Source organism: Lepus europaeus, chromosome 6, assembly GCF_033115175.1.
Source record: "Lepus europaeus isolate LE1 chromosome 6, mLepTim1.pri, whole genome shotgun sequence".
In the NCBI taxonomy this organism is placed as follows: domain Eukaryota; kingdom Metazoa; phylum Chordata; class Mammalia; order Lagomorpha; family Leporidae; genus Lepus; species Lepus europaeus.
Genome location: NC_084832.1, coordinates 29,856,603 through 29,879,595, shown reverse-complemented (window position 1 = coordinate 29,879,595; position 22,993 = coordinate 29,856,603).

Genomic DNA, 22,993 nt, shown 5'->3' with positions numbered 1-22,993 from the left:
TGTGATTCTCAGCATTAATTCTACCTTTTCCATTTGAATTGCGTAATGTCTCATGAGTAATTTTATAATTCAGTAGAAGGTACATGATTGGGAAAATATTTTAAGCAAGCATCATAACTGAGTAAATTTGACATAGTAAAACAAAAATAACAATGAAACTTTTTCATTATTTCTCCCTGTATATTCTTTTAATTTATAAAGTGCTAGGCACTTAAATAAGTTTTCAATACTTTAGAATAAATACCTGTTTCCATTATTGTTGGGTCTTGTGTTAAAATTATGGAACAAAAAGTATATGATGAAAAGTGCTCCAACATTTCAGATTATTTCACAGATTACTGTCATGTAATTTCTAATTTATTTTTTAAAAAAAGCACCAAAGATATAAACTGACTCATATAAGTTTATAATAAAATCAACAGTAGCAAGAATTTGATGTTAAGGAATATGCTCATTCAAAATTTCTAATCTAATAAAACCCTTTGATCTTATAACTTACCTGCTATAGCCTAAATTCATGCATACATTTATCACTTTGAAGTAATTCATTGAAAAATACTTAAAAATAGAGTGATATAAAACTTGATATATAGTATAATAATAAATATAATAAATATCAAGAAATGGTAAAATATTCATTTGGAAACTGCAGCAGGCTGAGAATGGCTCCAAAAATTAAATTTATCCTCTTATTCAAAAATTACAATTTTTGCAACAAATTACTCTCCAATTCCATTTTCCATGAACTTTCCTGAAGTATCATGAATTTGCTTCAATGTAGGTTTTGCTACTAGCTAATTAATAAAATTATTGCAATTCTACAAAAGTGAAAGTTGATGCAGATAAAGTAAATTGCTTTTTCCTTAATTTAAACATCTATTAATTTGAAGAATTGTGATTGAATCTTAATTTTCTAGCTCTAGATTCTGTAGTTTTAACCCTTATTTCGTGATGCCCTTCTTAGGTACTTTTTAGGCACCAAAAATTTGATTTTAATAATTCTTTTTTCCATATTTCTGAAAATAAAGTGAAGTAAAAGAATAAACAGATCCCAGAAAGTTAAACGGTTGGTGATCCAGACAGGACTTGTATCCATTCAACTTCCTTAGAGATTTACCTTTCCAAGTATTTCTTAAGTTACATCTGATTTTCCATAATACATTATCCACTGGTACAAATTATGTCACATATTCATGGATTATGGCCAAAGTTTTTAAAATGCTCACAAACTTAAATGACATAGACAAGAAAATTGCTCTATGAACATGCTTTATACAATGCAAATGTAAATCTCAACCATGGATTTTATTAAATGTAAATGAATGCTGTTACATCGTCTATGCAAATTTGAATTTCACAGTCAATTTTGAGCCTTCCCTTAATGCAGAATGGCAAAATACTCTTAATAATGAACTGAGATATTAATCCCAAATAGTCCTATCTATTGTATTCAATTATTTTTCCTAGTTTAACATATTTAAAAAATAATATTAAATAATAAAATTACAACTAAAATTCTTATACGCCTTGGACTATTCATGATACTGTAGAAATAGATAAATAGTTCAGTGTTTCTGTTACTATTTTTTTTCAGTGAGTCAGCAAGAAGCTGAGCTCCTTTCCATACTCTTTTTCTATATATATTGTTAGCAAATCCCTTAATTAACTTCCTACATACATGCCATACACACCCACACACACTCACAAAAATTTTAGATATTTAAGGAAAATACAAAAGAAACAAACCTATTAAACTGTTCTAGTGCAAAACTGATTCTTTCTTTAAGCTAATAAAAATCATGTTTTAGAAGATCTTATAATTGTTACATATTTTGATAAAAATAAAAAAAAATACTTTTTGAATATTTCGTGTTATAAAATTGAAATCATACTCATTTGGTTTGATATCAATAATGATTTTAAACAGCTAAGAGTTTTCATATGGAAACCTTATATCTTCCTTTACTGTTAACACTTTACCTTTCTATTTTTTTAACCTTTAGAGTTGCTCCTTGTTCTTCTAAAATCTATAGTCAAAAAACCCCTTCCCATGGATATTTTAGCCTTTAGATTTTTCCACAAGGAAACCTGTTTTCACTAACTTTGAATACAGTGGTCTTGTTCCAATGGGAGGAGAAGGAAACCACCATTTTCCTTATGAAGAAACACAGGATTTGGTTAGCTTCTAGAAAATAATCTGGCTCACCTTTAATGACGTTGGGGTGACTGCACTTTCACCCCAAAGGCACCTGGCTTTGGAACCACGCAGCTCCAGCTGTTGCAGCCAATTGGGGAGTGAACCAGCAGATGGAATCCCTCTCTCTCTCTCTCTCTCTCTCTCTCTCTCTTTCTCTCTGCCTCTCCTTCTCTCTTTGTGTAACTCTGACTTTCAATTCAATCAATCAATTTATAAACAATTTATTTGAGTATTTGTACTATATTTTATTAACTTAGACTTGTTATTAACTGAATCCAGTGCCAAGGTGAAAAATATTCATGGCCTAGCTCCTAAGTATTGATTCAAACATTCATTCATTTTTAACATGCATTCATTATTTTTTTAAATTTTATTTATACAACAGTTCCATGAAACATAAATTAAATATTCAATATATGAGGATGTACAAATTGACAACATCAGGATTCATAAAGCATTAAGTACAATGAAAACTTAAAAACATACATGAAATGTATCATTAAAATTATGAATAAATGTTTTTAAAGAATATATTCAGAATTTTGGGAGAAAATATACTAGGTAAATCTATGCATCTTTGGCAAAAATTCAACATTGTAACTTGGTATATAACCTTTATCAGAACTTCAGAAGCAGAGTAAGTCTCTCAAAAAGTACAAGTTTTACAGACTCAAGCTTAGCATTTCTCCTTCAAAAACTGAAATTTACTATTAGTAACTTGTCTAAAATTATTTGGAAAGGAAGATATAAAACATTCAGGTTTTTGTACAAAATTCATAACTGTATATACTCAACTAATTAAATCTCAGTTGAAGGATACAAATCCAGTGTTTCCAGTAAATATATTTAAAAATATGTGTATTTAAATGCAGGCATTGAAAATCAAGTGATAATTCTCTAAAGGATTTATAATCTCAATAAAATTCAAATTATATTATACTAGGAAGTTATTGGTTGATAACATAATTGAGTATCAGAATAACTTTCCCATGGTAGAAGGTAGCAAATTATATGAGACATCATTCGTGGAATTAAAGAGAAAAAAGGTAGAATAGACTAATGGTCTTTTTTAAAAAAAGATTTATTTATTTACTTGAAAGTCAGAGTTACACACAGAGAGGAAGGGAGGCAGAGAGAGAGAGAGAGAGAGGTCTTCCATCTGCTGGTTCAATCCCCGGTTGGCCACAAAGGCTAGAGCTGCACCAGTCTGAAGCCAGGAGCCTGGAACTTCCTCGGGGTCTTCCGATGTGGGTGCAGGGGCCCAATGACTTGGGCCAAATCTACTGCTTTCCCAGCCCATAACAGAGAGCTGGATTGGAAGGTCTCGAACCGACGCCCATTCTGGATGCCTGCAGTGTAGGCAAAGGCTTTACCTGCTACGCCACAGACTGGGTTGATGGTCTTTAAGACAGGGAAAATCCAGGATAAGCCCAAGATTGTTTTCTACCTCATTTAGGTCTAAGTTAACCAATACTATCCACCGACCACATGAAACTATTAGATTGAATTAAAACTTTTAATCTCATGTTTGGCAGTGCAGCTGTTGGACATTCTGAAACCTTGGCATGCTCTTCTCTCTTGATATCTCTTATTTCAGATTATCTTTATATATAGTTTCCTCTTCCAATTGTAAAATTTCTCCCTTTTACTAGCTTAGGTATTTTATCATAATAAGTCCCCTCCAAATTTTTGATAATTTGTTATTTCTGTTCTTTGTTACCAAATATGTAACTATTATTTAAAGTACAGAATATGTCCTGAAACATTACCACCATCCTAGTCTCTGAGCGCTTCCTTCTCCAAGTACCCCAGAGGCACACTTCCATAGGCACAGATCAGGGAGGAACTGTTTCCCTTCTTTCTAATGCCCATGCTTCAATTTCCTTAGCCTACTTGTTATACTATCTTTATGTAAAATTCCAGTTCATCTAAGTAAATTGATAGGCATACTTACAAAGGAACTCTGCTGGGTGAACGGAAGTTGAGTTGGGTCAACTGGGGCTCAAGCACAGAAGACTGTCCCGTTCCCATGATTGTCAGATAAAACACAGGTCACTCAAATATATTTGAATTTTAAACAATGCATATTTAGTCTATATTATAGATATTGATCAGGACAGATATATAAAGGTACATCCAAATATTATGAAAAAGTAGAAGTGAAAGCTAAGTTTATTTTGGTGCAAAAAATGTTGAATCCCTTGTGTGATTTTTTTTTTCATGAAATGCACTTTCTATGGACTTTTTGAAGATTTCCCATAATAAAAAAAATTGTGTTGATTGCATAGCTGAAATAAAAAATTAAAAAGCTATTTTAATTTACTAAATCTACCAACCTTGAGTTATAGAATGAAATCTATCACCCTTTGTGATTTATAGTCTCAAAGTAGAACTTTGGCTGTGTTATTCCTAAACTGGGCTACAAAGAGTGAGGCTTGAAACCATGAGAAGGCAAAATGTGTCTTCCTTCAGAGAAACAGATGTATACCTTTAGTGTAGATTTAATCCCTTGCTTCTGATCTTCCTCAATGTGCTAAATTATGACATATGGTGAATAATATGTATTTATGAATCGGTCAGGTCTTGGGTGGATTCACTGAGGCTGCTTGTATTACTTTTGCATGAGGTGAGACTTGGACTTTTTCAGATTAGTTTTTGAAGAGTGGATTTCTCAGCATCCTTCTTAGTCTGATAACAGCCCTGAGTTCTTTTAGTTCTGACACTTAATTCATTCAATAAATACAAAATCCTCTTCCAGGAAAAAAACAGCTCTAGATTCTCTGCAGAGCACCCCTTTTGACTATGTCTAGACAGTCCTCACCATCAATCTAAAATTAATTATTCAACAATGCAGTGAAGACCTTCTTTTAAATAAGTAAAATACAAATATTTTAAAGGATTTTTCCACAATAATTAGGATTAATTATTTTTTATCTGTGTCTAGGAAACATCAAGCTATTTATTCTTCTTAATAAAAAACCACTAGAATGCCTTCTCAATGCTTGGTTGATTTCAAGAGTCTTCTTTTTCCCTTTAACATTTTGAAGTAGTTGTCATTTGGGGAGAGGGTGGCAAAAAGCTGAAAAATGAAAAATAAAGTATTTCACACAGGTCATGCAACTAACTGGTAAGACATTGTTGTGCAGAGAATAGATGATGTGTTCTACATCAGTGACCATGGCTTTTCTCCCCAGATCATGTCACAACCCAATACATTACAGAAACATAGTAAAAATATGTGGCATGTGGCTAGCACATGCATATGTCAGGTTTTGTCTTTAGTTGTTTTAACTATATAATTTAATTAGTTTTGATATATGTAACTTTTAGTTCCTATAAATATTCATTTAATATCATATTATCCAATGAACTAGTATTATTATTCTTGTCACATTACTGATAAGGAAGCAGAGGAGCAAAAAGATGAACTAATTTGAACAAGATTTGCACTTATAGTATATTGGCATGCATTTCTGTTTGAGCCATTAGATTATGTTGCTTGTTTGTCTCTCTTTGGCTACATGTTTGTATATTGTGTTTGTAAATTAATATAAGCTCTTATATTAACCAAATGCTTATGTTGGAAAGATTTCTTTTCCTTCTCAAGTGCACACAATTTGCTGTCTTTATTATTAAAGCAAATACAAAAAAAAAATCAGTCTTAAGCATCACTATTTTTAATTCTTTTTTTCTGTTAAGGCTCCTCTTCTTCAGAATTTGAAAACAAAGCAAAAAAAAAAATTAAAGAAAAACAAAAAACGGCATTTATTCTCCTAAAACTGTACCCTTTCTGATTTTACTTCAATCTTCATAATGCCCTTGGAGAATTTACCTAAAATGGAAATCTGATTGCATTTCTTCCTTTCCTGCCTAACTCTTAGCGTTTAGGATATCAGGAAGCTGACAAAAGCTCAAGTTAAATTGACAAGATTTTTTTTTTTTTTTTTTGACAGCACACGGGAAAAACCAGTTCATTCAAGGAAATGAACCCACAGGGGCTTAACAAGGAAAGGAGCACTCCTGGCCACATTCCCTGCCCTAAGCAGGGATCTGAGAGGAGGCCAGGCTAGACCAGGGTTCTCTGTGACACTGGGGCGGGGACAGGCAGGATCCGGAGTCCAGGCACAATTTCTGAACTTCTGGAACAAACAGGACCCTCTGGAGCTGAGCCTCTCGCTGAGGTCTACCCTGGGGCAGCCAGAAGGTGGTTGGGACTCTGCCCCTTCACCGGGATAAGATGCCGCTGCACCAGAAACACTCTTGTGCGTTCGTGCATTTGTGACCCCAGATCAGAGGTTCTCCGTGGGACAACATTCTGGACATGACACCTGGTTCAAGAACAGGCTGTGGTCCTGTGGTCCCTGAAGCCCCGCGGCAGATCCCACGCCTGGAGGAGGACCTGAAGGCACTACTGCGCTCCGAGGCCCCTCGAGGTCATTGTCCAGGACTACCTGGGGCACCACAGTGCCAGTCCCTCAGGTCGACTTTCAACGCTGGTATTTACACTTAGAATACTCTGCATTTTGCCTGCGTAATTCTTCCTTGTCTATCAGTTCTTGGATTAAGTAAGACTTTCTTAGGGAACTCTTTTTGACACTCTGAGCTGGGATTAATTTTTACACAAAATATCTCATTATTGTGCTCTTTAATTTACTGCTTCTTTTCAGATTTTGTGTGCATTATTAGAGTTTATGTGAACCTGATTCATTAGTCTCTCTAATAATTTTGGCTTATACTAAAAACAATCCTTACTTCGTTTTCAATATTTACAATATTTTTGTTTTATATGTTTTACAATATTTTTATATAATCAGTTTTCACTCTGAAGTATCCTGGGAACGCAGAGTATAGTGGGAGGTGTGAGCTGAAATACATCATTGCACAATTATCTACATTCAGTATAGCTACTTTTCTATTCTTTTGAGTAGTTAATTCTGTGTTGTCAGAAGTTTCTAAAGTGAACTATTATTGAAGCTTTAATGAGCAATCTTATAAATTTCTTTTGAAGTTTGTCTTTGCTTATTATCTCTTTTTGTCATTTTTAAATGAAGATTTTTTAATTTTAAATTCTACTATAAAATTCTTCATGATCATTTAATTTATTATTATTGACTTGGTATATGAAAGCCACCAATCTCCTCAAACACACACATCTACAAACACACATAAGCACGCACACACACACACACATATGCAAACAGAAACACAAAATGTGTATAATGGCAACTTTTTAAAAAATAGTTTATCTGAGATAGTGCTGTGGCCTAGAAGGTTAAGTCCTTGTCTGCAGTGTTTGTTGGAGTCCCAGCTGTTCCCCTTCTAATCCGGCTCCTTGCTACTGCACCTGGGAATGCAGTGGAAAATGGCCCAAGTACTTGGACCCCCTTACCCACATGAGAGACCCAGAGAAAGTTGCTGGTTTTATCTTTGGCCAGCCATGACCATTGTGGCCGTTTGTGCAGTAAATCAGCAGATAGAAGATCTCTTTCACCTTAATCAATTTATTTTGAATGTCAGTGTTACAGAGAGAGTGAGAGAGAAATTTATGCCAGGTTGAAGCCAGGTTCCAGGGGCTTCATCTGGATCTCCCAAGTGGGTAACAGGGGCCCAAACACCGGAGCCATCTTCCAGTGATCCTCCCAGGACAACAGTAGGGAGCTAGATCAGAAGTGGAGCAGCTGGGATATGAACTGGTATACGAGTGGGATGTCAGCATTGTAAGTTGCAGTTTAACCAGCTATTCCACAACACTGGCCCCCAATAATGACAACTTTTCAACGTACAATTATGTTAAAATGAAACATAATGATACCAACAAACTGAGGAAGTGTTACATTAGTAGAGAGAGCTGGATCTTAATTAATGAAGCCCTGAGAATATTTAATTATACTTGGTATAGTATTGTTAAATACTAAGGACTGGGCTGGCGCTGTGGCTCACCTGTGGCGCCGGCATCCCATGTGGGGGCTGGTTCTAGTCCCAGTTACTCCTCTTCCAGTCCAGCTCTCTGTTGTGGCCCACGAAGGCAGTGGAGGATGGCCCAAGTGCTTGGGCCCTGCACCCGCATAGGAGACCAGGAAGAGGCACCTGGCTCCTGGCTTCGGATTGGCGCAGCGCCGGCCCTAAAGGCCATTTGGGGGGTGAACCAATGGAAGGAAGACCTTTCTCTTTATCTCTCTCTCTCTGTCTATAACTCTGTCACATAAAAAAAAAATACTAAGGATCAAATGTTTTTATTTCTCAGACAATGTGAAAGTAGGTGAAAACACACTGGAAAAGTGTATAGTTCTGACACCAAGTCACTACACCATCAGAAAAACAGTAGGTTAAGAATAGGAAAAAGTCATGAATTAACTTTTAACCTAGACTTTAATTATTTTTGAGGGAAAATGTTCTCAATAAGAATGTATAACTAGAAATGTGCCAGGGGATTCCAACACAATCCCATCAAGGTGGCATGTACCAATGCCATCGCACTAGTCCAAGTGATCAATTTCAGCTCACAATTGATGGCTCTGGTAGGTCTAAGAGTCAAAGGGATCACACAAACAAGACAAGTGTCTGCTAATACTAACTGATAGAATCAAAAAGGGAGAGAAAGATCCAACATGGGAAGCGGGATACACAGCAGACTCGTAGAATGGCAGATGTCCTAAGCAACACTCTGGCCTCAGAATCAACCCTCAAGGCATTCGGATTTGGCTGAAGAGCCCATGAGAGTATAGTAGGCATGGAAAGCCAAGATATCATGGAAAAAAAAAAAAAAGACGTAAATGAAAGATCTCTGTGAGTGAGATCCCAGTGGAAAGAATGGGGCCATCAAAGAAGGAGGTACCTTTCTCCGAAGGGAGGAAAGAACTTCCACTTTGACTATGACCCTGTCAGAATAAGATTAAAGTCAGCGAACTCTAAAGGCTTCCATAGCCCTGGCAACTCATGACTAGAGCCTAAGGAGATTACTGACACCATGAACAGGAGTGTCAAATTGTTAAGTCAGCAACAGGAGTCACTGTGTACTTACATCCCATGTGGGATCTGTCCTTAATGTGTTGTCTAATGTGAAGTGATGCTATAACTAGTACTGAAACAGTATTTTTATACTTTGTGTTTCTGTGTGGTCTTCACTAATTATATACTGAATTGATCTTCTGTATATAAAGAGAATTGGAAATGAAAAAAAAAAAAAACAACCTGGTGTTAAATTGGAAATGGCATAGAAAATTAATTAATTTTTTTAAAAAAAACTATTATGTAGTATCTCTGTCTTTAATGTGCTGTACATTGTTATTTAATGCTATAATTAGTACTCCAATGGTAGTTTTTTCACTTTGTGTTGCTATATGGGCAAACTGTTGAAATCTTTACCTAATATGTACTAAACTGATCTTCTGTATATAAAGAGAATTGAAAATGAATCTTTATGTGGATGGAAGGGGAAAGGGAGCAGTAGGGGGGAGGGTTGCGGGTAGGAGGGAAGTTATGGGAGGGGGGAAGCCATTGTAACCCATAAGCTGTACTTTGGAAATTTATATTCATTAAATAAAAGTTAAAAAAAAGAATGTATAACTTTAGGACTGGCATTATTGATGTTTACTGTTAAAATTGACATTATCTGGGAAGCCATAAAAACATTTTGATTTAAAGTATTGGAAACTAGATACCGTTTTTTTTTTAAATAATTCTCAAATAGAGCATTTATTAATTATTTATGCTAATTTTTGATAGATTTTGTGCATTTAAACACAAGTTCAAATCCCAAATTGGAAATGTAAGAAAAATATGAGGACATGACTTGCCAAGAGTCATAATCAGCAAAAATAACAAGCTAAACCCCTCCTGCAAAGCATCAGACACTGGGGTAATCCGATATGCACTGAAAAATAGATATTTGAAAATGTTTTAACTAAAAGAGTACATCAAATATTATCAGAGTACTAAAATGGATCTAGCTGAAACGTTAAATATAAAATATATAAGAATGAAAGTGAAAATTACAATTGATGAATTAAATGTTAGAATAGATATTGATAACAAAGAAACTTGTGAACTTCAACAAATATATATATATATATATATATATATATATATATACCAATGATTAGGAATTTGTTCAATGAAGACAAAAAAAAAGAAATTGGAAGGTTAATGAGTTCTATGGTTTGGATATGGCTTAAGTGTACCTCTCAGGGATTTATGTGTTGGAAGTTGAGACTTGACTGTGGCAATTTTAGGAGGTGGGACCCTAAGGAAGAAAGGTCCACTGAGAGGTGCTTAGATCAGTGAGGGTTTAGACCTCAGAAGGCATTATGTGACACCAATTGCCCTCTGTATTCCAATTTCAAAAAAATTATTTCTTCCTCCCACATGATCTCTTTTCTTGATACACCATCCACTCTAAGATCCTCACCGAAGCCAGATCAATCCATGAACCCTCAGTGCTGTAAGCTAAATAAACCTCTTTTTATTCTAAAGTATCCAGCCTCAGGTATCTTGTTATATGAATGAAAAAATGGACTAGTTCTGCAAGACACATGAAAAATGGACTGACATAATTAAACACATCTAAGGGAAGAGGCAATGTGGAAAGAGATAATGACTGAAAATGACTGATAATTATACAACTGTTTAAGACAGGCAATCTTAGACTCAGGAAGTACGATTTATTTCAAGCAAAAACCACATAATTATGTACATCATAACAGATGCCAACAAGGGGGAGGCGGGACATTGAAAATAAATGAGAATAAAAGCACATAACCTGCATGATGATGAGTTTAGTAAGACTTTTCAGAATTTAACAACAGAACTGGAAAGACAGTGGTATATTATTGTAAAAGCAACAAACAAGTAATTTTGCAGAGAATTATTTCCTAGTTTTTTGTGAATCTGAGTGGGATACAAATGGAAAATTCACATCACTTTCTAAAAGAAGTACTGAAAATATCCATTAGGAAGAAGAAACATAGTCTTAGAAAGAAGGTATTAGGTACAGGAAGAAATCTTAAGAATTAAAATGAGTAAAATGATAGTAAAATGATAAATGTGAGTATAAATTGCCTTAAAACATAAAAATACATAAATTTGAGGGTGAAAATATAAGATAGCCAACACTATACGAGTTCTTGAGATCCATTGACTAAATTTGGAGTGTTTAATTTCATTTTACAGATAATTCTTGAATCCAGAGTTTATGTTTACTACACATAATGAGATGCTTTCAAGTTTAATTGAATAAAATAGATTTTATTAAAACACAGACTGGAGACATTAGGAATTAACAAATGACATAATCAGTGAAAGATATTTGATGCAGTGGTTAAGATACCAGTTGGGATGCATAAATCCTATATTAGAAGGCATAGCTTCCTGTGATTACCTAACCTGGCCCAGCCTCATCTGTTTGAGGAAAACGGAGAGTGAAGCAATAGATGGAAGATCTAAGTATCTGTGTCTGACTCTGACTATTACTCTATGGAAATCTTCCTTAAAATAGAAATAATAAATAAAAAAATTTAAATAGGAAGTCAGTGTTGTGGTTTAATGGGTAAAAGTTGCCTTGTGCAAATCTGGCATCCAATATGTTCACTGGTTTGTGCCCTAGCAGCTCCACTTAGGATCTAGCATCCTGCTAGTGGCCTGGAAAAAGCAGCAGAAAATCTCCCCAGTGTTCGGGCCATATAGATGAAACTCCTGGTTCTTGGCTTTGGCTTGGCTCAGCCCGGATCATTGTGGCCATCTGGGGAGTGAACCAGCTGAGGGAAGATTTTTCTTCTCCTCTGTTTCCCCTTATCTCTGCTTGACTCTGACTTTCAAATAAATAAATCTTAAAAAATTAAATACCATATTCAATTCAAAACCATTCAAGAAAAGAGAAGTGAAAAAGTCATAAATTAAGACATAGGAAGGCCGGCACCGTGGCTCAACAGGCTAATCCTCCACCTTGCGGCGCTGGCACACCGGGTTCTAGTTCCAGTCGGGGTGCCTGATTCTGTCCCGGTTGCCCCTCTTTCAGGCCAGCTCTCTGCTATGGCCCGGGAGGGCAGTGGAGGATAGCCCAAGTGCTTGGGCCCTGCACCCCATGGGAGACCAGGAGAAGCACCTGGCTCCTGACTTCGGATCAGTGCGGCGCGCCGGCCACGGCGGCCATTGGAGGGTGAACCAGCGGCAAAGGAAGACCTTTCTCTCTGTCTCTCTCTCTCTCACTGTCCACTCTGCCTGTCAAAAATTAAAAAAAAAAAAAAAGAAACCTACAAAAACATTTAGAATACAACTTGAAATTATATATCTCCTGTGTAAGAAAATCATGAATGAAAAAAAAAATGTAGAAGTAAAAAATAAGACATTTTAGAATAACAATATAATTGCCTCATACATTATAAATATTATGGTATAAGATCATTGCCTTCTTGGCTGGCGCCGCGGCTCACTAGGCTAATACTCCACCTGCGGCACCGGCACTCTGGGTTCCAGTCCCGGTCGGGGCGCCAGATTCTATCCTGGTTGCTCCTCTTCCAGTCCAGCTCTCTGCTGTGGCCCGGGAAGGCAGTGGAGGATGGCCCAAGTCCTTGGGCTTTGGACCCGCATAGGAGACCAGGAGAAGCACCTGGCTCCTGACTTCGGATCAGTGCGCTGCACCAGCCGCAGTGGCCATTGGAGGGTGAACCAAAGGAAAAGGAAGACCTTTCTCTTTGTCTCTCTCTCTGACTGTCCACTCTGCCTGTCCCCCCCCCAAAACAAAAATCCCCTTCTAAATTAATATTATAAATTAGAACACAATTGTATTAACTACTTAAATGTTTACTAGAAACCAACGAAGCTAATGATTTTTTTTCCCATTTTGTTTTGTTTCTTCACCTATTCATTATTTGTATAATAAAATAGAATTTTGTGCACTTTCTATAAATTCATATCTGTGTTAGGATCCTCCATTACTCGATGCTCGGTCAATTCTTTAATATCATTTTTTCATAAAAATGCATGGGGGTTTATACATTTTAAACCATAAATTAAGTATTAGATTAATGCTTGTAGAATCCATTGAATCTTTGTGCTTTCAAGGATAGGTGACAATAAATCTGAAGATTAAATGAAAAGTCAGTGTTCTTAAGTGTTCATTTTAAATTTAAAGCCATTTCTGAATGCCCAAAATCAGACTCTAAATATAATCCAAGGTTAGAATTATGATATTTTAAATTCTAGGAGTATGATACTGATGAATGCAGGCTAGTAAGTAACCCTTATCCATATAATACAAAATAAAAATAAATAAATGTTCATGCCTCAGGTGTTCATCAACCCTGCAATTACACATGCTTTCTTTCAATGGTGGCTGTTAGGTTTTTTGTTGAGTGTCTTTTGCTGCTTTGGTGTGTGCTAATTTTGGCTCATTTTCTGCTCCATCTCTACAACCTCTCTTCAATCACATCTAACCCCTTTGCCATTTCTAATGATGCTGTTAACCAGTTAAAGTTCTATTTCTTTTTTAACTTTCTTTAATGTGTTCCAAATATTCTACCGTTGCTTGGTATGTTGTTTTGCATTTTTGAATTAAAATATACTAGAGAGAATGATGTGATAACTTATATTTGAATAAGCATCAGACATCTATCATTCAAGGATCTGGAGTAGCAATAATCATAATAAAATAGTAATCATCATAATTGAATTCTGCATAAATATCCTGTCTTCATAAAAAATGTGAATTATTAGCAACTGTTGTGAAAATATGAGAGCTAAGACTTGGGGAGATTGTGGCTTTTTCATAGCTCACATATTTAGCAATTGTCACTTTAGAATTGGTTCCAAGTCCTTTTGGAAAAGCTAGGATTTCTTATGCAAAACATTACTGTCAAGAAAATACTAAAATGAAAGCACCTTGCAAGCAGTAGTTTCCAGTTTGTTTCTGTTGGCTTCCAATAACCTGCACTTATCATCTACCAGCACTGTATATGTTTCACTCTTCCTGGAAGCCTGTATCATTTATTCATTTCACTTGTTCCCAAATAAGCACAAACTATGTTAAGCTTTTTTTCCCTCCTGTTTGTATTCTACATTAACTGTCCTGAATTTATTTTTCAGACTTAATCAAGTTATTTTGTTAAATTTTCACTGAAAGCAGACTACTCCAGATATTGGAGTCTTATTTTAAATAAATAATGGTAAGAAGAGAGATCCAGCAAATAGCAACATCACTTGGGAATGTGAGCATCATCAGTATAATATTTAAAAATATTTCTCCCCCAAATTTTCTTTAAATCATGAGATCTTAGTAATTCTATATGCTATAATATATTCTAATATAATTTAGCATTTAAATTTACTAAAGTTTAAATAGTAGCTTTATTATTATTTAAAGCTATGTGCTATACATTATACAAAAATTGGAATAAAATAGATTATGTTGTTAGAACTCTGAATGTACTTTCAAAACATTAGATATGATAATTCTACTCCTATTAGTTGCATATTGGAAAAAAATGAGAAAATTATACTTGCTGCTTTGCTAGCTTTTCTTTAAATTAAAAAAGTCACAGAGTCCTGTTATCCAGCTGGTGTAGAGAAGAGATATCACATTTTTTTTCATGGTTCCCAATTTTCTGTGATAGAATAAGGTTCAAACTTTACTGAGAACTTGTTTGTGATACTACAGGATACTATTTTAGGTTTCAGTTTCCCATCTATCACAGAAATATGAGCTAATGGGCTTTTGCTGATTTTCACTTATAACATATAATTAATAAGTTACACATCTCCCAACTAAAAGCTGATTATATGCTAAACGAATATATTTAGTAACTGACTTATATCAAGTTACGGATAATCATGTGTCCCAACTCACTTGATATAGTTTCAATTAACTCCTATCTTTTTCTGTAGTAATCAATAAGGTCCTACTCATAGTTCAAGATAGTAATTGGTCATATTAGTTAAAACTTAACTTATGGAGTCAGTGCTGTGGCATAGAAGGTAAAGCCACCGCTTGCAGTGCCAGCATCCCATATGGGCACCAGTTCAAGTCCCAGCTGCTCCACTTCTGATCCAGCTCACTGCTGTGGCCTGGGAAAGCAGTAGAAGATAACCCAAGTCCTTGGGCCCCTGCCACCACGTGGGGGAACTTGAAGAGGCTCCAGGTTCCGGCTTGGGATCAGCCCAGCTCTGGCTGTTGTGGCTGGTTGGGGAGTGAACCAGCAGATGGAAGACCTCTCTTTCTCTCTGTCATTGCTTCTCTCTCTCTGTAACTGACTTTCAAGTAAATGAATAAATCTTAAAAAAAGGAAAAAAAAAAACTTAACTTGAATTGGAATTAGAAACCTCATTGTTAACATGTTACCTTTTACTAGTAAACTACCAAAGCAGTTTTAAACTCACAGTTAAATTGGTTGGAAGTAGAGTCTCCATAAATTCCTTGTCTCTAAATAACCACCTCCCAATTTCCCTTTCTGCATCAGAATTCTAACTTTATTATAATCAGTGAATTTGTATTGATTCTTCATTATCACCAAATCCAGTTGTTTGCATTAGGGTTGACTGTCAGTATTATACTTCCTATGAGTTCTGACAAATATATATTTATACCTATCCACCACTGTAGCAACACACAGAAGTGTTGTCCTGACTCAAAACTCTATTCTTTTTCTTTTAGCCCTAAGGAAATGCTGATATCAAGTCTTAATGGTTTTGCCTTTTTCATAATTTTACATAATTAGAAACTTACAATTTGTAGCCTTTTCACACAAGTCATGTTTACTTGGTAATAGGCCGTTTAGTTTTTTCTTGCCTTTCCAAAGTTTCATAGCACATTCCTTCTTAGTCCTAACTATTAATCCATTGATTCCTGTATTTAAGTTGTAGGACATCTTGGTTGCTTCTCAACTTTTGCAAATATGAAAAAGATTTGTATAAACATCCATGCTCAGGTTCTTGAGTGGGTATAAGTACTTTTTTTGTTTGTTTGTTTTTTGACAGGCAGAGTTAGACAGTGAGAGAGAGAGAGAAAGGACTTCCTTCCGTTGGTTCACTCCCCCAAATGGCCGCTCAGGCCAGTGCGCAGCGCCAATCCGAAGCCAGGAGCCAGTTGCTTTTTCCTGGTCTCCCATGCAGGTGCAGGGCCCAAGCACTTGGGCCATCCTCCACTGCCTTCCCAGGCCACAACAGAAAGCTGGACTGGAAGAGGAGCAACTGGGACAGAACCAGTGCCCCAACCGGAACTAGAATCTGGATTGCCGGTGCCGCAGGTGGAGGATTAGTCTAGTTAGCCGCGGCGCCAGCCCAGTATAAGTTCTTAGGATCATATGGTAAGAGTATGTGTATAAGAAATTGCTCAATGTCATACAAATTAGCTTAGCATCTTTAATTCTCACCAGAAAAATAATTTCCTCTTGCTCCTTTATCACTATGATTTTCTGTTCTGTGTTTCAAAATTTTAGTAGGCATGTAGCAATAGTACATTGTTGTTTTAAATTGTTCTCTTAGGAATACAATGCTGAACATATTTTCATATGATTATTTGTAATATGTATTCTTATGTGAGGTACATGTTTGGTTCTTTCACCTAATTTTTGTAAGTTTTCCTTTCTCATTTTTGAGTTTTGGAACATTCCTCAACAAAATAAAGGCAATTTATGGCAATCCCACAGCCAGCATCTTATTGAATAGGAAAAGTTGAAAGTATTCCCTCTAAGATCCGGAACAGGCGAGAAAGCCCACTGCCATCATTGACATTTGATATTGTCCTGTAAGTTTTAGCCAGAGCCATTAGGCAAAAAAAAGAAATCATAGGAATACAAATTAGAAAGGAGGAAGTCAAACTATACCTATTTGGAGATGACATGATTTCATATATAGAAAATTCAAGAGTATCCACTGAGAGACAATTAGAACTAATTTATGAATTTGGTAAAGTAATATGATATAAAATTAAGGCACAAAAGTCAATAAATAGCCTTTGTAGAGCCAGACAATGCCATAGCTGAGAAAGAGCTTTTAAGATCAATCCTAGTCACAATAGCTACAAAAATAATCACATAACTTAGAATAAATTTAACTAAAGATGTCCAAGATCTCTAAAATTAAAAGTATAAACCTTAAAGAAAGAAGCAGAAAAAGGCATTGAAAAAACGGAAAAATCTTCCATGTTCATGGATCAGAAGAATCAATATCGTTAAATGTGCATACTACTGAAAACACTTTACAGATTCAAGGCGATCCCAATCAAAATATGAGCAACATTCTAATCAGATCTAGGAAAAATTATACTAAAATTCAGAGGAAAACACAAGAGACCTGGAATAGTTAAAACATTCATATACAACAAAAACCTAAGACAATTTACAGATTCCATTTGATCACAATCAAAATATCAATGGTGATCATCTCACATCTACAAAAAACAATGCTAAAATTCTTATGGGAAAATGCAAGACCCAGTGGCTAAAGTGATTATTATACAACAAAAACAAAGCTGGAGGCATCACCATACTAGATTTAAAGATGTACTTCAGGGCATTTATAATCAAAACAGACAGGTAATGGTACCAAAAATATGTAGATAAATGGAATAGAATAGAATAGAATAGAATAGAATAGAATAGAAACTCCAGAAATTCAAACAAAGCATCTAAATCAACTTATTTTTGGCAAAGGGGCTAAAATCAATTCCTGGAGTAATCAAAGCCAAATTTGACAAAAGAGGTCGCATCAAGTTGAGAAACACCCAGCAAGGTAAAGAGGAATGGGAGAAAATAGTTGCAAACTATGCAACTGATAAAGGGCTAAAATCAAGAATCTATAAAGAGCTCCATAAATTCAACAACAAAACAAACAACCCAGTTAATAACAGGCAAAGAACTTAAACAGGCATTTTTCAAAAGGAAATTCAAATGACCAACAAACACTTGAGAAAATGTTTGGGATCACTTGCCATCAGGAAAATGCAATTCAAAAATATATTGAGGTTTCAACTCACCCCAGTTATAATGGCTTTCATACAGACATCAACAAACAACAAATGCTGGCAATTATGTGGGGAAAAAGGTGCCCTAGTCCCCTGTTCGTGGGAATGTAACCGCTGCAGCCATTGTGGAAGAGAGTATGGAGATACCCTAGAAATCTGAATACAGACCTACAATATGATCCATTCATCCCACTCCTGGGAATTTACAAAAACAAAAAGAAATTAGCATATGAAAGAGTGATGTGTATCCCCATATTTACTGTAGCTCAGTTCACAATAGCTAAGACACAGAATCAACCTGGATGTACATCAACAAAAGAATGCATAAAGAAATTATGGTATATATACACACTCAGCTGTAAAAAAAATGAAACCTTAATATTTGCAATAAAATGGATGCAGCTGGAAACTGTTGTACATAGTGAAATAAGACAGTTCCAAAAGATAGATATCATATGGTTTCCCTTATCGAGGTAACTAATAGAGTACCTAAAATGTAATGTATTGGAGTGCAATAGACATTTTGAGATTTGATGATAGTTTATAGTAGTTCTTTTTTTTTCATAATATTTGTTAAACTCTTTTACTTAGTGTAGGGTTAACCTTTGGATGATTAAGTAAACTGAATGTCAATCTTAGTAAAAATTAGGAATGGAAATGGGATAGGGAAGAGGAAGAAATGTTGGAGCATGGGTGAGAGGAAGGGAAGTATCATTATTTTCCGAAATTTATACATATGAAATACATGAAACTTTTATAATTTAAATGATATTTTTAAGAAGAGTTATTCAGGAGAGAGCGGCAAGATGGCGGAATAGGAAGGGAGCACACTGATAGTCCGGGAAGAAACAGTTTAATAAGAGTGGAGATACTGCAGCTTCAAGGAAGAGTAGGGGAAGAAACAGCAGAGGAAACTCTTCTGGAATTAGTGATTCACAGTGGACCTGTGTGGAGAGCGTGGGAGCCCAAGTTCGGGAAACCAGTGGCAGACTCAATACACCAGCGCTGGAACGCGAAGTGAGCCAAACCTCAATAACCTGAGATACCAGCAGGCAAGCAGAAAGAGGAGACTAGAGGGAACGAGGCTTGAAACCACGTGGGGAACAGTTCACCTGGCTAACTAGAAGAGAGAGAGGAAAAAAAAAAAGTGACCGATAGGGACATGAGTTTTTCTCTCTCTGCTCACCCCTCAAAGGCAAGCAAGATGAAGAGCAGGCACCATTTTGGACATACGTCATAAACAGGGTGACCTCAGGTCTCCACCGGCCCTGAGCCTAGCAGAAAACCTGACTCTGGGGTGTGTGTGTGTGAAATAACAGGAGATTAGGATCTAATAAATGTGTGGTGCTAATGAACTGAGACTGTGAAAAAAGAGATGGTGGGGGAGAGAACTCACAGAATTCATGTGAGTACTCTCCAGAGACGCAACAACTCGGTAACCTTGGCAACCCAGTGGGAGACTGCAGATTTTGAGCCCACACCGAGGGCAGCACAGATCCCCTGTGTAGTCCTTGGAAAAGAGCTTCCAATCTCTGGCTCCTGTGGGTATATCATTCACCTGCTAACTACCTCCAATTCCGCTCAGCTGTGCAGAATTACTTCCCTTTTGAATCAAAGAAAAAGAAAGAAAGAGAGAGAGAGAGACAGAGAGAGAGAGAAAGAAAGAAAGAAAGAGAGAGAGAGATTTACCACGCCTAACCTGGGAGTGTCACCTTTGGCACACCCTCAACCCTGAGGAACCAAACAGAGCTCTCAGGCCACACCCATCTCAAGCCTCTAAGGCTCCATCGAAAACAGACAGTGCACGTAATCTAGAGTCATAGTATAAAAAGAAAAAACACCACAGTGAAGAAACCAAAGAATATCTCCAATATGCCAAACAACAAACACAAAAACTGGGGGAACAAGAACAAGGAAGACACTAGGATGCCCCCAAATGAAAAAGACACCCCAATTCAAAATTATGAAGAAGATGAGATAGAAGAAATGCCAGAAGCAGATCTCAAAAAATTGATAAGGACATTAAGAAGTTCTCAAAAACAAATTCTTGAACTACAGAAATCCTTAATGGACAAGATAGAAAATCGCTCTCGTGAAAATGAAATATTAAGGAGGAATCAAAATGAAATGAAACAACTAGTAGAACAAGAAACTGTGATCGTGACAAGAAATCATAATGAAATGAAGAACTCAATAGATCAAATGACAAACACATTAGAGAGCCTTAAAAACAGAATGGGTGAAGCAGAAGAGAGAATATCGGACTTAGAAGACAGAGCACAGGAAAGTATACAGGCAAACCAAAGAAAAGAAGAGGAAATTAGAAATCTAAAAAATATTGTCAGGATCTACAAGATACCATTGAAAAAACCAACATTTGGGTTCTAGGAGTTCCTGAAGGCATGGAGAGAGAGAAAGGACTAGAAGGCCTTTTTAGTGAGATACTTGCAGAGAACTTCCTGTGCCTGGAGAAGGACAGATACATCCTAGTACAGGAAGCTCATAGAACCCCTAATAAACGTGACCAAAAGAGATCCTCACCATGACATGTTGTAATCAAACTCACCACAGTGAAACATAAAAAAGTTTCTAAAATGTGCAAGAGAGAAACGTCAGATTACTCTCAGAGGATCTCCAATTAGACTCACAGCAGACTTCTCATCAGAAACCCTACAAGCTAAAAGGGAATGGCAAGACATAGCCCAGGTACTAAGGGAGAAAAACTGCCAGCCCAGAATATTATATCCTGCAAAGCTCTCATTTGTGAATGAAGGTGAAATTAAGACTTTTCATAGCAAACAGATATTGAAAGAATTTGTTGCCACTCGTCCTGCCCTGCAAAAGATGCTTGAAGATGTGTTACACAAAGAAACACAGAAACATGGTCATCAATATGAAAGAAGGTAAAGGAAGGAAACCTCACAGCAAAAGATCACAGGAAGCTCAATTTCTCTTTGACATAGAATTAAAATCTGATGCTCTGTTAAAGCAATGTGTTAAAGTAATCTATTATGTTCTCTTGATGTCTGTTAAATTCTAAGTGTTCAAAAACAGCTGAATTTTTATGAAGAACTATGGGTTATTTAAATATGGCTGATTTTCAAAGATTTGAATAATCACCTTGTAACAATGATCAAATTTGGTCTATATTATGTCATAATTTTAGGGAATCTTATTTCAACCAGATTATTTGGAATTTGAGCCTTCTTGGCATTCTTGACAGGCATTAAAAAAATCAAAGTTTCAAACAATCTGGTCTCTCTAAAATTTCCAGTAAATCTTGGACTTTGTTTTTTCCAGTTTGGGCCCAACTGAAAAAATCGAAGGACCTATGTCTCTCATCTTATAGAGACACCAACCAATCAGGCTATTTGGATATTAGAAGTACTGTCAAGATATGACATAGTACTAAATTTTAAGTTTCTATAATGGAAAATGCTATTAATACAAATGTTTGAGAATTAAAAAGTCTAATGATCTTGTGTTACTAGACATGATAGTTATCTTAATGAGAAAGCCTCAGAGGCCTAAAGGTTTAAATACTTGTAAAATCCTACAGGTGCTTTCAAAAATACTGTGAAGTTAAGCAAGTGCCTCTTGTTGGTTGATGAGTTTATAATTTTAAACATGGCAACTTAAAGTCTTTTGTCATCCACAGTTATATATGATTTGCTGCTCATAAAACTAAAGTGTTGTTGGTTCTGTGGTTAGCTGTCCTCCTATAGGTTCCTATGGACTTTTTCCAGCCACTTCTTTTGTATTTAGTACTTTGGGATAGCTCTGTAAACAGATGAAGCCAATAATGTGTTAACAGTACCAACTGAGAGAAAGTATGGTTAACTGAGGTTACTAAAAAAAAAAGCAATTCAAATCAATTGGCAATCTACAAAAAGAGTTAAAGATTTTAAAAGCTATTATTAAAATTGCTGTATTGGTCTATTATGTTATGTGATACGTGTGTACATATTGTATGTCCACATGGGAAAATTTTATTAAGAATTTTATTTTAATTGGCTTATAGATAAGATTGTCCATAAATTTAAGCTGCTAAAATTAATCAAAGTCACATTTTAATTCGTGTGAACTGAATCTCTGTATCATATGTTTTATAATTGTTAATAGAAAGAAACTAAAAACATTTTATATGGTTGTGCTTAAGTTTACTGGTTAAACAAACCACACCATGTTAGATATTTAAGAGGTGTTTTCAAATACATGATTCTTAAAATTTATAGAAGGCATTGGACCTTCTGGTAAATGTTTTCTTAAGTTGTTATCTAATGGTTGAAATGGTTTGCTAAGTATTCATGTGATATTGCTATTGTCAGCAAGTGATCTAGGACTTGCTCCCTCATTTCTCTATTCTAAGCCCAACTTGTTCTTTCATTTCTCTATTCTCCTCAAGGTAGGAAACTGATTCTATTATAAAGGAAACTGTAGGACACACAATTTAATCTTTAGACCTTATAAAAGAGATGGCTAACATTTTTCTGTAATAGCATAGCCAAAATAAGAGCTTAAATAATCATCTCATAGCTAGATTTACTTTGCCATCAGCGAAGTAAACAGTAAGTAGAAAAAACCTCCCTTTCAGACCAAAGGGAAAGAAAGTTTTAAAGTGAGAATATAATTTTCCTCATGGGCATTGTCTACCTTAGAAAAACTACTACAGAACATGCCTGTGACTGTAGACTTGTAGTTCAGGCCACCGAAGATTAGAGATGGGAAACAGGCACTCCCTTGACTTGCATCCTCTGGTCTGCTTTAACACAAACCAGGAGGAAAAGAAAGCTAGGCATCAGAAGCAATGGGTGGCAGGCCTATTAATGGCTGATCTGTACAGT